Source organism: Schistocerca gregaria, chromosome 4, assembly GCF_023897955.1.
Source record: "Schistocerca gregaria isolate iqSchGreg1 chromosome 4, iqSchGreg1.2, whole genome shotgun sequence".
NCBI lineage: Eukaryota > Metazoa > Arthropoda > Insecta > Orthoptera > Acrididae > Schistocerca > Schistocerca gregaria.
The window spans coordinates 13,158,795-13,176,412 of record NC_064923.1 but is presented as its reverse complement, the minus strand read 5'-3'; the positions used below and the strand labels follow the sequence as shown (position 1 = coordinate 13,176,412).

General features: G+C 45.5%; 8 non-coding genes across 8 annotated transcripts; all 8 read right to left on the bottom strand.

The window, feature by feature from the left end:
- Positions 1-128: 128 nt before the first annotated feature.
- On the bottom strand, positions 129-200 carry Trnat-agu (transfer RNA threonine (anticodon AGU)). The gene has a single exon. It is a non-coding gene; the product is annotated as a tRNA-Thr (tRNA).
- A 7,234-nt stretch (positions 201-7,434) lies between these two features.
- On the bottom strand, positions 7,435-7,506 carry Trnat-agu (transfer RNA threonine (anticodon AGU)). Its single transcript has one exon. It is a non-coding gene; the product is annotated as a tRNA-Thr (tRNA).
- Positions 7,507-8,974: 1,468 nt separating this feature from the next.
- On the bottom strand, positions 8,975-9,046 carry Trnat-agu (transfer RNA threonine (anticodon AGU)). Its single transcript has one exon. It is a non-coding gene; the product is annotated as a tRNA-Thr (tRNA).
- A 1,459-nt stretch (positions 9,047-10,505) lies between these two features.
- Trnat-agu (transfer RNA threonine (anticodon AGU)) lies at positions 10,506-10,577 on the bottom strand. Its single transcript has one exon. It is a non-coding gene; the product is annotated as a tRNA-Thr (tRNA).
- A 1,470-nt stretch (positions 10,578-12,047) lies between these two features.
- Trnat-agu (transfer RNA threonine (anticodon AGU)) lies at positions 12,048-12,119 on the bottom strand. Its single transcript has one exon. It is a non-coding gene; the product is annotated as a tRNA-Thr (tRNA).
- A 1,461-nt stretch (positions 12,120-13,580) lies between these two features.
- Positions 13,581-13,652, bottom strand: Trnat-agu (transfer RNA threonine (anticodon AGU)). Its single transcript has one exon. It is a non-coding gene; the product is annotated as a tRNA-Thr (tRNA).
- A 1,438-nt stretch (positions 13,653-15,090) lies between these two features.
- Trnat-agu (transfer RNA threonine (anticodon AGU)) lies at positions 15,091-15,162 on the bottom strand. The gene has a single exon. It is a non-coding gene; the product is annotated as a tRNA-Thr (tRNA).
- A 1,447-nt stretch (positions 15,163-16,609) lies between these two features.
- Positions 16,610-16,681, bottom strand: Trnat-agu (transfer RNA threonine (anticodon AGU)). Its single transcript has one exon. It is a non-coding gene; the product is annotated as a tRNA-Thr (tRNA).
- Positions 16,682-17,618: the final 937 nt, after the last annotated feature.

The following is a 17,618-nucleotide window of genomic DNA, read 5'->3' as shown; positions in this document are numbered from 1 at the left end:
TATCTGCGCCATTCGCCTTAATCACATCTGAGAGTAATTCTTAATAAAACGCCTCTCGCTAATTGTTAGTCATCCCAGATACTGTTTGCTATAAGGCCACAACGCGCAACTGATATCCAAAATTCGTCTGCCTCCTGTGAGGATCGAACTCACGACCCCTGGTTTACTAGACCAGTGCTCTGCCACTGAGCTAAAGAGGCGCGGCCTAGCGGTACTTTTGCGTACTTCATCCTTACGGTCGTCTGGATCATCAGACTTCAGCTGACAACACTTCATATTACCGTCTAATATTTGCAGCTATGGCGACCCATTACTGCTTGCCTACACATCTGACACGTAAACGAAGTGCTCTCCAAATAACACCACTTGCATTTCAGAACATGTCTTTCACACATGTCTACAAAATCACCTTCACCTTCAAATACAGTTTCGTAGCGACTGACGGAGACGTAGGCAAAGTTTAAAGTTGCTATTTCCATTACATCACGTTAATCAGAAAAACGGTAAGTTACATCTGCAGAGGAACAAAATTCCGTTCCTCCCCACGTTGGGCTCCAACCCACGACCCTGGGATTAAGAGCCTTATGTTCTACCGACTGAGCTAGCCGCGCTGCCTCGGTGAGTATGTGCCGGTTAGCACGTCACACAGTACTCGTTTGGGTTGATTGGTCCCATACAGAACCTCCACATGTTGCCTAATGTTTTCCTAACGTCACACTCGTCACGTAGTTCACTTTTATTTCATAATCATTTCTGAGAGGTAACAGAATTGCATGACAACCTGCAGAGCTAGTTTCGTCAAAATTAACACACATACTTGATGTGACTCATAAGCCGAACGAGTTACTTTCCGACGTTATTTTAGATGTGCAAGTGCCAGTCAAAAACACGCGGCGACGGCAATATGCAAACCAATTCGCTAGTTAACACCGGTCTTGTTGTGCGTGTTTCAAGCTCAAGAGCATTTCCAAGCAGAAAATGGTCAACAGCAACGTTCACACGGTTTCGTACTGCTCAAGTGCTACACTAAAACGGTATGTTTCTTTTTCAGATCTGGAAAAACACGACCGAGAGAGGAATCAAACACGCAATCTTCGGATACGAAGTCCGACGCCTTATCCATTTTTTTTTTTTTTTCTTTTTCTGTGGGCCTCCCTTCTCCCCACACAGCCCATCCATTCGCTCTCCTTTTATGCCTTCTTCGGCGAGCTTCTATGCTATATCGACTGATTTTTTTTTTCAAATTTACTGTGATAGTTAGGGAAATGAAATGATGTTTGGCTTCTTCGCCATGTGAGGCTTCTCCTCCGTAGAACTGAAAATTGAAAAATTAAGGCTTCTTGGGAATTAATAAATTGTCACTCTTGCTTCATACTGAAAAAAAATTAAACAAAAATAGAAAGATTGTAACTGAGGAACACGTGCAAGAAGCGTCCACTGCATTGTGTGCAACGAAACCACCTTCCGATATTACCGAGATCCTGGAAAATCATCATAGATGAAAGTAGGTGCTGGAGATATGGGGTTCATCCAGCAGTAAGTGTGAAGCCGCAGTGCCGTTTCGGGGTTCTGTCCGAGGCCTTCACGGCTACCGTAGCGGCCCTGGGGCACACGAAGTCCCCACCGTACTTCACCCTCAACAGCGATCCCCTACTTTGGCCTGTGACTACATTTTTCGTAGACGAGGGCTATTAAGATGTTTATCCAATCCCTTGTCTCTGAAACAGAATGTGTAACATGTTACCAAAAGTTTTTTTGTGGTCCCTGCGCGTACATATCTGATAATATTTTGCTCGTTCGTATAATTCGTATTCTAAAACACGGTCATTGCCGTGTTCAGATATAACGTAATGTACATAATTGCCAAACAACCACAACACAGCATTGGTTTTCTGGACAGGGAAGAAAACACCATCGGGGAAGAGTAATTTTTCAACATTGATCTCAGTACTAACAGTTCTGGTTATAAAGGCTACCCGCCGTTGGAGTCCCCTCCATATTTCGGCGTATCCGCCACAAAGAAAGCGGTGGATCAATGTGTCAACTGCGTCACATCGGGTGCACACAATCGTGTCACTAAGACCAATGGAGTGCAACTTTTCGTTAGTGGAAACTACGTTATTAACAACTCGGTACCAGGTTGCCTGAATGTCGGAAGACAGTTCACGATTACTAATATTTTTCCAAATTCTTTTCCAGTCTTTGTCGGGATATCTGCACTCCATTTTGTTGACATGTTCTTTCGTTGTTAAGAGTTCCATTAATTTCCTGCAATTCCTTGATTGTGGATTCGTGACAATACTGTCCATGTAGCTAATCTCTAAAAAGAACTGGCGAATATATTTCAATTTATAATTAATTCCGCCTATATTTATGGGTGGACGTAAATTTTCTGGCTGTAGGAGTCGATACAGCCTGGCTGTAATACTATGTGGATGTTTTTCTATAATTTGTAGGGTCCTCTTTATATATAACGCCGTAGTCTTCCACCATATATCTGTTAAACCTAGGCCACCTTCAGCGGAAGGTAACGTAACTGTACCGACTGCTACTCTAAAAATATTCCCTGTCCATATAAATCGGCAAATGATACTCATTATACGTTTGGCAATGGGTTTCGAAACTGGCAATATTTGACCTATATATATAGCTTTTGATAAAATGGACCAATTAATTATTCTGATTCGTTGTTTAACGTTCAGATGTCTGGTCTGATTGAGTATTGTGGCTCCTCTGATTGTATCCAGTACTTTCTTCCAATTGTAGGTCATGGTCTGAAGCGGACATCGGTAAAAGGTGACACCCAGAGCGGTGTGACGATCGACGGAGCGTGCCCATTCCAAACGGACATCTTGAAGACCTTTAAGATTTAAGAACGAACTCTTCACCTCGTTAACCCTAGCGCCTGTAGCTTCACAAAAGATCTGAATATTCGTAGTTAATTTCTCTAAATCTTCGTTACTACGAATAACCACTCCAACGTCATCAGCATATGCATTGGTGACGTTGTTAACGCCAGATATCGTGATGCCCTCAAGATCGACATCGAGTCTCCTTAGTAAAGGCTCCAGTGCAACAACATACAGGAGCATTGACAAAGGACTTCCCTGCGGGACGCCGTTGCGAATTTCAATGGGTGGAGTGAAATGCCCATTTACAGACACTTGTGTTTGGATGCCTTCAACAATGTTAATTAAAACTTGCACAAAATGTGGACTAAAACCCACATAGGTCAACGTTCTGAACAAAAATAAGTGGTTGACCCTGTCAAAAGCCTTTGAGAAGTCGATAAAGGCAAGGCCTCCTGGTGAGGATGACGTTGCAAAAATTGCAGAGACATCCCTATATTCACAAACAGTTTTAAAAATATTCCGCCCCGAGAGACAGGTTTGGTGGTCACCTATGATCTTCTCCATTAGAGGTCTCAGTCTTTCCTTCAGTACACGTGCAATTATTTTATAATCCGAGTTCATCAAACATATTGGTCTCAATTGATTGAGATCTTTAACTGTCGCGTTCCTTCCCTTTGGTATTAGCACAGTTACGCTTTCTTTGAACTCGCGTGGAACAGTAACACCTTGCAACACTTCATTTATCACTTCTGTGAATTGATTACCGATGAGAGGCCAAAATTTACAATAAAACTCTACAGGCAAGCCATCAGGCCCTGGGGACTTACGGGTAGGCGAATATTTAAGTATATCAAACACCTCCTCACATGTGATCGCAGTGGTAAGGGACACATTGTCCTCGTCATTGATAACGTTGTCGATACCTGTAGTTCGTAGCAAATCGTTCGCACAGTCTAGATTATACCGGGTATCAGTATATAACGTACGATAAAATCCATAAACTGCATTTAAAATGTCAGAGTGTTCCGTCAGCACCCGGTTATCGCCCACTCTAAGACAAGCAATAAACGCTCGTCTTCTATTTCTTTCATGTTCGAGTAAGTGGTACAGCGATGTGTTTTCGTCCTCCACCGTTGTCGGGACACGAGATTTAATTTTTAAACCCTCCAGCTGTTGTCGCTTGAGACTTATGAGGTGAGCCTTGATCTTCTTTATTTCAATGAAAACCTCATCAGTCATCTGCTGAGCTGATAGTTCCCTTAAGCATGTATAGTAAAATTCAACGGTATTGCGAGACCACATCGCTCGCTCCCTCCCGTAAGCTATTAGAGATGATCTCAATTTCTTTTTAGCACATGAGGTCCACCACGCAAGGCGAGAGCTGTATTTATGGCGCATACGTAGAGCAGCCTGCCATACCTCCGCTACTGTTCTTGATAGGGCACCCTCGAACAACATATGGGTATTCAGCTTCCATAAGGGGCGACCCCAATACGTTCCTTGCTTCTGAAACCGAATGCTGCATTTCACTGCGAGATGGTCCGAAAAGGTAGTGGGAATTACTTCGATACTACTGATTTTATTTTCCAGGTTTGCTGTGACGTATATTCTGTCTATTCTGATTTGCGAGCGACTACTGATGTACGTAAATTTGACTAACGTGGGGTATTTGCTTTCCCACACGTCTGTCCACTTCATGTTTGTCACCAAAGCCGCCAGTTCCCTGGAGAAGTTAAAATTTGGTCGCTGATCCTTTTTGTGAAGTACACAATTAAAGTCACCACCGATTAAAGCTTCCGCCGGATTCCCCTTAAGTAAATAGACCATATCGTTCTTAAAAAAATTAGCCCTATCATCTCTAGCGTTGTTACCAGAGGGGACATATACATTTAAAACAGTAGTAGTAAAAATTTTACAACTGATGCCCCTCCCATTTTCTAACAGACAGATATCCTTCACATCAATACCATCTTTGACAAGGATCGCAGTCCCACATGTGGCTTCCGGTGCAATATTTAAAATCTCTTGAAAACCTGGGACATAAAAGTTGTGGACATTAAATTCCTGTAGGAGGGCTATATCAGTATCCGACTGGTAAAGGAAATCTTTTAAAGAAGCGACTTTCGTTTCACTGCGAATACGATTTATATTGATCGTGGTCACATTATATGTCAGTTCCGTTGGCATAGGTGCAGGTAAAAGAAATTGGCTAATGAAGTATACCCCATGCAGAGTCACGTCTGTACCATTCCATTCTGTCTGTCAGAAAGAAAAATAGACATTAAAAAAAAAATTAAATGCCACTAGCATGTGTCAGGTCCATCTCCATTCCGTGGTCGGTGCGATCTTCTTGGGCATCGGCCCAATCAAGTCCTTTGCCTGAGACAGTTCGGTCTAAATCCATAGTAGTGCCGGTCTGCAAACCTGCGACGCCAAGCGGTGCGCGAGGTTGTTGTTGAAGATCATCTGCATCGGCACGACTCATCTCCGCTTCAGTACACTCGTTAACTCGTGCTACTGGGCATTGTTCTCGTAGTCGTTCATTATCCCTTAAATGTTTTAACTTTTCCCGCAATGCAGGAGCTAAACTCTCTGCTGCTTTGTGTGCCAATCTCCTCTTCTTGCCTTTCTTCGAAGATCTCTTCGGCGATCTAGCAGGAGATGAAGTTTGCGACCTGTCAGGAGAAGTACCGGATGATACGTCTGACGGCGCCTGTTCCTTTTTTCGGACAAAAGTCCGCGTATCGCATTCCACAACGGCAGAAGGAGGCGCATCTTTTTCCATGGCTCCCACTGGTAGCAACCCAGTCTCCAATTCTACACTATCGCTCGTTGTGGTTTCCTTGACGCAAGTGTCTTCTGTGGGCGCCAACGTGAAACCAATGTCCAGATTGCTATCTTCGTTCATAGTTCCCGCAGAGTGGATGCCTGGAGCGTCCACTCCTCGGAAGCTAGTGGCAATATCCTCACGTTGGTGGGAATCCTGACGACGCAAGGAAACCTCCGTTGCGGGTATTTGGGGATCTTCGGCCGAGTCCGCGGAAGAACGAGCAACCACAGTGGGAGAGTTGGAAAAAGTTGGCGTCGGCATAGATTCGAGGGGCGCGGAGCTGATCGGCAGACCATCCGCAAATCTAGAGCTTGAAGCCGGAGTATCATCGACAACCGCCCGCGAGGCAGCAGGCTCCCCGCGCACAGGCGGCACCGACTCGCCTCGGCTGCGGAAGTCAGCAGCGGCAGCGTATGACAACTTCATACCAACAACAGGGCCGGAACTCGGCATCTCGTCACGCGGTAACTGCGGGACACGCCTCCGTGAACATTCTGCACGAATGTGTTCCGTGGAATTGCATAAAGCGCAAGTCCGCGGTTGCCCATCATAAATAATCAAAGCACGATACCCACAAATATTAAGATAAGAGGGGACATGCTTCTGTAATTCAATCTTAATTTGCCTTACGCCGTTCAAGACAGGAAACATATGAGCTTCAGACCACCTTTCTGCCACATTGGAAATAATTCTGCCATAAGGCCGAAGGGCAACATTAAGTTCTTCGGGCGGAATTTCAAAAGGGAGCTCAAACACTCTGATCGTACGAATCCCGTACCCAGCATGACTAACAGCAACGTCACTCACATTCCCATCAGAATGATTAAACTTCACGCTACCTCCGCAACGATCCACAATGGAACTACATAATTCTGGACTTTTCATCTTCAGATACACAGCATTTGTCACAAACGAGAGATAAACTCCGACAACATCATCACCGTTAATCAATACTTTTTCGATAAACCATGCTTTAATTTCAAATGCTTTAGGTCGAACGAAATTTCGATCGAAAGTAAACTTGATTGTGTCTTTCCTCAAATAATTCGACCTATTCATTCTAGATCTTCATGAATACAAGTGCAACACGAATAGCGGCTTAGCAGCACCACTAACCTCAAACGCAGCGACTCAGCCTGTGTTTACTACAGCCAGACGTCCAGCTCCGCCACACGTCCGTCCCGCTCGGCGGCTGACTCGCAACTCTGTCCATTAGGCCACACGGTCACTGACGAACAAGTGGAACTTATATACGACTCATCTCAAAACGCTCACACCACTGAGGAGTTGTGTTTTCGTTCTACACAGACGCTGCCCCTTGCTCTTTCCCACCCATTTGATACATTCAACCTGCTACGAGACCTACCAAATATAGACTGGGAAACTAAACCACACACTTTGTGCATTCGGAAATGTAAGGCAGGGCGTCCCTCGCCGCATTTGCTACGATGTCCAATTGCTACTTCTGCAGAAGTGGCGGCAGCGGCGACGACGACGACGACGACGACGACGACGACGACGACGACAACCGCGGAAGGCTGTGAGATATGTGAGAAATACATCTATAAAATATAATTCAGACTGTCCCATCCCACCTTATGCTGTACCGCTTTGGCAAATGCTTTTTCTGCGCCATTCGCCTTAATCACATCTGAGAGTAATTCTTAATAAAACGCCTCTCGCTAATTGTTAGTCATCCCAGATACTGTTTGCTATAAGGCCACGACGCGCAACTGATATCCAAAATTCGTCTGCCTCCTGTGAGGATCGAACTCACGACCCCTGGTTTACTAGACCAGTGCTCTGCCACTAAGCTAAAGAGGCGCGGCCTAGCGGTACTTTTGCGTACTTCATCCTTACGGTCGTCTGGATCATCAGACTTCAGCTGACAACACTTCATATTACCGTCTAATATTTGCAGCTATGGCGACCCATTACTGCTTGCCTACACATCTGACACGTAAAGGAAGTGCTCTCCAAATAACACCACTTGCATTTCAGAACATGTCTTTCACACATGTCTACAAAATCACCTTCACCTTCAAATACAGTTTCCTTGCGACTGACGGAGACGTAGGCAAAGTTTAAAGTTGCTATTTCCATTACATCAAGTTAATCAGAAAAACGGTAAGTTACATCTGCAGAGGAACAAAATTCCGTTCCTCCCCACGTGGAGCTCGAACCCACGACCCTGGGATTAAGAGCCTTATGTTCTACCGACTGAGCTAGCCGCGCTGCCTCGGTGAGTATATGCCGGTTAGCACGTCACACAGTACTCGTTTGGGTTGATTGGTCCCATACAGAACCTCCCCATGTTGCCTAATGTTTTCCTAACGTCACACTCGTCACGTAGTTCACTTTTATTTCATAATCATTTCTGAGAGGTAACAGAATTGCATGACAACCTGCAGAGCTAGTTTCGTCAAAATTAACACACATACTTGATGTGACTCATAAGCCGAACGAGTTACTTTCCGACGTTATTTTAGATGTGCAAGTGCCAGTCAAAAACACGCGGCGACGACAATATGCAAACCAATTCGCTAGTTAACACCGGTATTGTTGTGCGTGTTTTAAGCTGAAGAGCATCTCCAAGCAGAAAATGGTCAACAGCAACATTCACTCGGTTTCGTACTGCTCAAGTGCTACACTAAAACGGTATGTTTCTTTTTCAGATCTGGAAAAACACGATCGAGAGAGGAATCAAACACGCAATCTTCGGATACGAAGTCCGACGCCTTATCCATTAGGCCACACGGTCACTGACAAACAAGTGGAACTTATATACGACTCATCTCAAAACGCTCACACCACTGAGGAGTTGTGTTTTCGTTCTACACAGACGCTGCCCCTTGCTCTTTCCCACCCATTTGATACATTCAACCTGCTACGAGACCTACCAAATATAGACTGGGAAACTAAACCACACACTTTGTGCATTCGGAAATGTAAGGCAGGGCGTCCCTCGCCGCATTTGCTACGATGTCCATTTGCTACTTCTGCAGAAGTGGCGGCGGCGGCGACGACGAAGACGACGACGACGACGACGACGACGACGACGACGACAACCGCGGAAGGCTCTGAGATATGTGAGAAATACATCTATAAAATATATTTCAGACTGTCCCATCCCACCTTATGCTGTACCGCTTTGGCAAATGCTTTATCTGCGCCATTCGCCTTAATCACATCTGAGATTAATTCTTAATAAAACGCCTCTCGCTAATTGTTAGTCATCCCAGATACTGTTTGTTATAAGGCCACAACGCGCAACTGATATCCAAAATTCGTCTGCCTCCTGTGAGGATCGAACTCACGACCCCTGGTTTACTAGACCAGTGCTCTGCCACTGAGCTAAAGAGGCGCGGCCTAGCGGTACTTTTGCGTACTTCATCCTTACGGTCGTCTGGATCAACAGACTTCAGCTAACAACACTTCATATTACCGTCTAATATTTGCAGCTATGGCGACCCATTACTGCTTGGCTACACATCTGACACGTAAAGGAAGTGCTCTCCAAATAACACCACTTGCATTTCAGAACATGTCTTTCACACATGTCTACAAAATCACCTTCACCTTCAAATACAGTTTCGTAGCGACTGACGGAGACGTAGGCAAAGTTTAAAGTTGCTATTTCCATTACATCACGTTAATCAGAAAAACGGTAAGTTACATCTGCAGAGGAACAAAATTCCGTTCCTCCCCACGTTGGGCTCCAACCCACGACCCTGGGATTAAGAGCCTTATGTTCTACCGACTGAGCTAGCCGCGCTGCCTCAGTGAGTATGTGCCGGTTAGCACGTCACACGGTACTCGTTTGGGTTGATTGGTCCCATACAGAACCTCCCCATGTTGCCTAATGTTTTCCTAACGTCACACTCGTCACGTAGTTCACTTTTATTTCATAATCATTTCTGAGAGGTAACAGAATTGCATGACAACCTGCAGAGCTAGTTTCGTCAAAATTAACACACATACTTGATGTGACTCATAAGCCGAACGAGTTACTTTCCGACGTTATTTTAGATGTGCAAGTGCCAGTCAAAAACACGCGGCGACGGCAATATGCAAACCAATTCGCTAGTTAACACCGGTATTGTTGTGCGTGTTTTAAGCTGAAGAGCATCTCCAAGCAGAAAATGGTCAACAGCAACATTCACTCGGTTTCGTACTGCTCAAGTGCTACACTAAAACGGTATGTTTCTTTTTCAGATCTGGAAAAACACGATCGAGAGAGGAATCAAACACGCAATCTTCGGATACGAAGTCCGACGCCTTATCCATTAGGCCACACGGTCACTGACAAACAAGTGGAACTTATATACGACTCATCTCAAAACGCTCACACCACTGAGGAGTTGTGTTTTCGTTCTACACAGACGCTGCCCCTTGCTCTTTCCCACCCATTTGATACATTCAACCTGCTACGAGACCTACCAAATATAGACTGGGAACCTAAACCACACACTTTGTGCATTCGGAAATGTAAGGCAGGGCGTCCCTCGCCGCATTTGCTACGATGTCCATTTGCTACTTCTGCAGAAGTGGCGACGACGACGACGACGACGACGACGACGACGACGACGACGACGACAACCGCGGAAGGCTCTGAGATATGTGAGAAATACATCTATAAAATATAGTTCAGACTGTCCCATCCCACCTTATGCTGTACCGCTTTGGCAAATGCTTTATCTGCGCCATTCGCCTTAATCACATCTGAGAGTAATTCTTAATAAAACGCCTCCCGCTAATTGTTAGTCATCCCAGATACTGTTTGCTATAAGGCCACGACGCGCAACTGATATCCAAAATTGGTCTGCCTCCTGTGAGGATCGAACTCACGACCCCTGGTTTACTAGACCAGTGCTCTGCCACTGAGCTAAAGAGGCGTGGCCTAGCGGTACTTTTGCGTACTTCATCCTTACGGTCGTCTGGATCATCAGACTTCAGCTGACAACACTTCATATTACCGTCTAATATTTGCAGCTATGGCGACCCATTACTGCTTGGCTACACATCTGACACGTAAAGGAAGTGCTCTCCAACTAACACCACTTGCATTTCAGAACATGTCTTTCACACATGTCTACAAAATCACCTTCACCTTCAAATACAGTTTCGTAGCGACTGACGGAGACGTAGGCAAAGTTTAAAGTTGCTATTTCCATTACATCACGTTAATCAGAAAACGGTAAGTTACATCTGCAGAGGAACAAAATTCCGTTCCTCCCCACGTGGGGCTCGAACCCACGACCCTGGTATTAAGAGCCTTATGTTCTACCGACTGAGCTATCCGCGCTGCCTCGGTGAGTACATGCCGGTTAGCACGTCACACAGTACTCGTTTGGGTTGATTGGTCCCATACAGAACCTCCCCATGTTGCCTAATGTTTTCCTAACGTCACACTCGTCACGTAGTTCACTTTTATTTCATAATCATTTCTGAGAGGTAACAGAATTGCATGACAACCTGCAGAGCTAGTTTCGTCAAAATTAACACACATACTTGATGTGACTCATAAGCCGAACGAGTTACTTTCCGACGTTATTTTAGATGTGCAAGTGCCAGTCAAAAACACGCGGCGACGGCAATATGCAAACCAATTCGCTAGTTAACACCGGTCTTGTTGTGCGTGTTTTAAGCTGAATAGCATCTCCAAGCAGAAAATGGTCAACAGCAACATTCACATGGTTTCGTACTGCTCAAGTTCTACACTAAAACGGTATGTTTCTTTTTCAGATCTGGAAAAACACGACCGAGAGAGGAATCAAACACGCAATCTTCGGATACGAAGTCCGACGCCTTATCCATTAGGCCACACGGTCACTGACAAACAAGTGGAACTTATATACGACTCATCTCAAAACGCTCACACCACTGAGGAGTTGTGTTTTCGTTCTACACAGACGCTGCCCCTTGCTCTTTCCCACCCATTTGATACATTCAACCTGCTACGAGACCTACCAAATATAGACTGGGAAACTATACCACACACTTTGTGCATTCGGAAATGTAAGGCAGGGCGTCCCTCGCCGCATTTGCTACGATGTCCATTTGCTGCTTCTGCAGAAGTGGCGGCGGCGGCGGCGGCGGCGACGACGACGACGACGACGACGACGACGACGACGACGACAACCGCGGAAGGCTCTGAGATATGTGAGAAATACATCTATAAAATATATTTCAGACTGTCCCATCCCACCTTATGCTGTACCGCTTTGGCAAATGCTTTATCTGCGCCATTCGCCTTAATCACATCTGAGAGTAATTCTTAATAAAACGCCTCTCGCTAATTGTTAGTCATCCCAGATACTGTTTGCTATAAGGCCACGACGCGCAACTGATATCCAAAATTCGTCTGCCTCCTGTGAGGATCGAACTCACGACCCCTGGTTTACTAGACCAGTGCTCTGCCACTGAGCTAAAGAGGCGCGGCGTAGCGGTACTTTTGCGTACTTCATCCTTACGGTCGTCTGGATCATCAGACTTCAGCTGACAACACTTCATATTACCGTCTAATATTTGCAGCTATGGCGACCCATTACTGCTTGGCTACACATCTGGCACGTAAAGGAAGTGCTTTCCAACTAACACCACTTGCATTTCAGAACATGTCTTTCACACATGTCTACAAAATCACCTTCACCTTCAAATACAGTTTCGTAGCGACTGACGGAGACGTAGGCAAAGTTTAAAGTTGCTATTTCCATTACATCACGTTAATCAGAAAACGGTAAGTTACATCTGCAGAGGAACAAAATTCCGTTCCTCCCCACGTGGGGCTCGAACCCACGACCCTGGGATTAAGAGCCTTATGTTCTACCGACTGAGCTAGCCGCGCTGCCTCGGTGAGTACATGCCGGTTAGCACGTCACACAGTACTCGTTTGGGTTGATTGGTCCCATACAGAACCTCCCCATGTTGCCTAATGTTTTCCTAACGTCACACTCGTCACGTAGTTCACTTTTATTTCATAATCATTTCTGAGAGGTAACAGAATTGCATGACAACCTGCAGAGCTAGTTTCGTCAAAATTAACACACATACTTGATGTGACTCATAAGCCGAACGAGTTACTTTCCGACGTTATTTTAGATGTGCAAGTGCCAGTCAAAAACACGCGGCGACGGCAATATGCAAACCAATTCGCTAGTTAACACCGGTCTTGTTGTGCGTGTTTTAAGCTGAAGAGCATCTCCAAGCAGAAAATGGTCAACAGCAACATTCACACGGTTTCGTACTGCTCAAGTGCTACACTAAAACGGTATGTTTCTTTTCCAGATCTGGAAAAACACGACCGAGAGAGGAATCAAACACGCAATCTTCGGATACGAAGTCCGACGCCTTATCCATTAGGCCACACGGTCACTGACAAACAAGTGGAACTTATATACGACTCATCTCAAAACGCTCACACCACTGAGGAGTTGTGTTTTCGTTCTACACAGACGCTGCCCCTTGCTCTTTCCCACCCATTTGATACATTCAACCTGCTACGAGACCTACCAAATATAGACTGGGAAACTATACCACACACTTTGTGCATTCGGAAATGTAAGGCATGGCGTCCCTCGCCGCATTTGCTACGATGTCCATTTGCTGCTTCTGCAGAAGTGGCGGCGGCGGCGACGACGACGACGACGACGACGACGACGACGACGACGACATCCGCGGAAGGCTCTGAGATATGTGAGAAATACATCTATAAAATATATTTCAGACTGTCCCATCCCACCTTATGCTGTACCGCTTTGGCAAATGCTTTATCTGCGCCATTCGCCTTAATCACATCTGAGAGTAATTCTTAATAAAACGCCTGTGGCTAATTGTTAGTCATCCCAGATACTGTTTGCTATAAGGCCACGACGCGCAACTGATATCCAAAATTCGTCTGCCTCCTGTGAGGATCGAACTCACGACCCCTGGTTTACTAGACCAGATCTCTGCCACTGAGCTAAAGAGGCGCAGCCTAGCGGTATTTTTGCGTACTTCATCCTTACGGTCGTCTGGATCATCAGACTTCAGCTGACAACACTTCATATTACCGTCTAATATTTGCAGCTATGGCGACCCATTACTGCTTGGCTACACATCTGACACGTAAAGGAAGTGCTCTCCAAATAACACCACTTGCATTTCAGAACATGTCTTTCACACATGTCTACAAAATCACCTTCACCTTCAAATACAGTTTCCTAGCGACTGACGGAGACGTAGGCAAAGTTTAAAGTTGCTATTTCCATTACATCACGTTAATCAGAAAAACGGTAAGTTACATCTGCAGAGGAACAAAATTCCGTTCCTCCCCACGTGGGGCTCGAACCCACGACCCTGGGATTAAGAGCCTTATGTTCTACCGACTGAGCTAGCCGCGCTGCCTCGGTGAGTATATGCCGGTTAGCACGTCACATAGTACTCGTTTGGGTTGATTGGTCCCATACAGAACCTCCCCATGTTGCCTAATGTTTTCCTAACGTCACACTCGTCACGTAGTTCACTTTTATTTCATAATCATTTCTGAGAGGTAACAGAATTGCATGACAACCTGCAGAGCTAGTTTCGTCAAAATTAACACACATACTTGATGTGACTCATAAGCCGAACGAGTTACTTTCCGACGTTATTTTAGATGTGCAAGTGCCAGTCAAAAACACGCGGCGACGGCAATATGCAAACCAATTCGCTAGTTAACACCGGTCTTGTTGTGCGTGTTTCAAGCTCAAGAGCATCTCCAAGCAGAAAATGGTCAACAGCAACGTTCACATGGTTTCGTACTGCTCAAGTGCTACACTAAAACGGTATGTTTCTTTTTCAGATCTGGAAAAACACGACCGAGAGAGGAATCAAACACGCAATCTTCGGATACGAAGTCCGACGCCTTATCCATTAGGCCACACGGTCACTGACAAACAAGTGGAACTTATATACGACTCATCTCAAAACGCTCACACCACTGAGGAGTTGTGTTTTCGTTCTACACAGACGCTGCCCCTTGCTCTTTCCCACCCATTTGATACATTCAACCTGCTACGAGACCTACCAAATATAGACTGGGAAACTAAACCACACACTTTGTGCATTCGGAAATGTAAGGCAGGGCGTCCCTCGCCGCATTTGCTACGATGTCCATTTGCTACTTCTGCAGAAGTGGCGACGACGACGACGACGACGACGACAACCGCGGAAGGCTCTGAGATATGTGAGAAATACATCTATAAAATATATTTCAGACTGTCCCATCCCACCTTATGCTGTACCGCTTTGGCAAATGCTTTATCTGCGCCATTCGCCTTAATCACATCTGAGAGTAATTCTTAATAAAACGCCTGTGGCTAATTGTTAGTCATCCCAGATACTGTTTGCTATAAGGCCACGACGCGCAACTGATATCCAAAATTCGTCTGCCTCCTGTGAGGATCGAACTCACGACCCCTGGTTTACTAGACCAGATCTCTGCCACTGAGCTAAAGAGGCGCAGCCTAGCGGTACTTTTGCGTACTTCATCCTTACGGTCGTCTGGATCATCAGACTTCAGCTGACAACACTTCATATTACCGTCTAATATTTGCAGCTATGGCGACCCATTACTGCTTGGCTACACATCTGACACGTAAAGGAAGTGCTCTCCAAATAACACCACTTGCATTTCAGAACATGTCTTTCACACATGTCTACAAAATCACCTTCACCTTCAAATACAGTTTCGTAGCGACTGACGGAGACGTAGGCAAAGTTTAAAGTTGCTATTTCCATTACATCACGTTAATCAGAAAAATGGTAAGTTACATCTGCAGAGGAACAAAATTCCGTTCCTCCCCACGTGGGGCTCGAACCCACGACCCTGGGATTAAGAGCCTTATGTTCTACCGACTGAGCTAGCCGCGCTGCCTCGGTGAGTATATGCCGGTAAGCACGTCACATAGTACTCGTTTGGGTTGATTGGTCCCATACAGAACCTCCCCATGTTGCCTAATGTTTTCCTAACGTCACACTCGTCACGTAGTTCACTTTTATTTCATAATCATTTCTGAGAGGTAACAGAATTGCATGACAACCTGCAGAGCTAGTTTCGTCAAAATTAACACACATACTTGATGTGACTCATAAGCCGAACGAGTTACTTTCCGACGTTATTTTAGATGTGCAAGTGCCAGTCAAAAACACGCGGCGACGGCAATATGCAAACCAATTCGCTAGTTAACACCGGTCTTGTTGTGCGTGTTTCAAGCTCAAGAGCATCTCCAAGCAGAAAATGGTCAACAGCAACGTTCACACGGTTTCGTACTGCTCAAGTGCTACACTAAAACGGTATGTTTCTTTTTCAGATCTGGAAAAACACGACCGAGAGAGGAATCAAACACGCAATCTTCGGATACGAAGTCCGACGCCTTATCCATTAGGCCACACGGTCACTGACAAACAAGTGGAACTTATATACGACTCATCTCAAAACGCTCACACCACTGAGGAGTTGTGTTTTCGTTCTACACAGACGCTGCCCCTTGCTCTTTCCCACCCATTTGATACATTCAACCTGCTACGAGACCTACCAAATATAGACTGGGAAACTAAACCACACACTTTGTGCATTCGGAAATGTAAGGCAGGGCGTCCCTCGCCGCATTTGCTACGATGTCCATTTGCTACTTCTGCAGAAGTGGCGACGGCGACGACGACGACGACGACGACGACGACAACCGCGGAAGGCTCTGAGATATGTGAGAAATACATCTATAAAATATATTTCAGACTGTCCCATCCCACCTTATGCTGTACCGCTTTGGCAAATGCTTTATCTGCGCCATTCGCCTTAATCACATCTGAGAGTAATTCTTAATAAAACGCCTCTCGCTAATTGTTAGTCATCCCAGATACTGTTTGCTATAAGGCCACGACGCGCAACTGATATCCAAAATTCGTCTGCCTCCTGTGAGGATCGAACTCACGACCCCTGGTTTACTAGACCAGTGCTCTGCCACTGAGCTAAAGAGGCGCGGCCTAGCGGTACTTTTGCGTACTTCATCCTTACGGTCGTCTGGATCATCAGACTTCAGCTGACAACACTTCATATTACCATCTAATATTTGCAGCTATGGCGACCCATTACTGCTTGGCTACACATCTGGCACGTAAAGGAAGTGCTCTCCAACTAACACCACTTGCATTTCAGAACATGTCTTTCACACATGTCTACAAAATCACCTTCACCTTCAAATACAGTTTCCTTGCGACTGACGGAGACGTAGGCAAAGTTTAAAGTTGCTATTTCCATTACATCACGTTAATCAGAAAACGGTAAGTTACATCTGCAGAGGAACAAAATTCCGTTCCTCCCCACGTGGGGCTCGAACCCACGACCCTGGTATTAAGAGCCTTATGTTCTACCGACTGAGCTAGCCGCGCTGCCTTGGTGAGTACATGCCGGTTAGCACGACACACAGTACTCGTTTGGGTTGATTGGTCCCATACAGAACCTCCCCATGTTGCCTAATGTTTTCCTAACGTCACACTCGTCACGTAGTTCACTTTTATTTCATAATCATTTCTGAGAGGTAACAGAATTGCATGACAACCTGCAGAGCTAGTTTCGTCAAAATTAACACACATACTTGATGTGACTCATAAGCCGAACGAGTTACTTTCCGACGTTATTTTAGATGTGCAAGTGCCAGTCAAAAACCCGCGGCGACGGCAATATGCAAACCAATTCGCTAGTTAACACCGGTCTTGTTGTGCGTGTTTTAAGCTGAAGAGCATCTCCAAGCAGAAAATGGTCAACAGCAACATTCACACGGTTTCGTACTGCTCAAGTGCTACACTAAAACGGTATGTTTCTTTTTCAGATCTGGAAAAACACGACCGAGAGAGGAATCAAACACGCAATCTTCGGATACGAAGTCCGACGCCTTATCCATTAGGCCACACGGTCA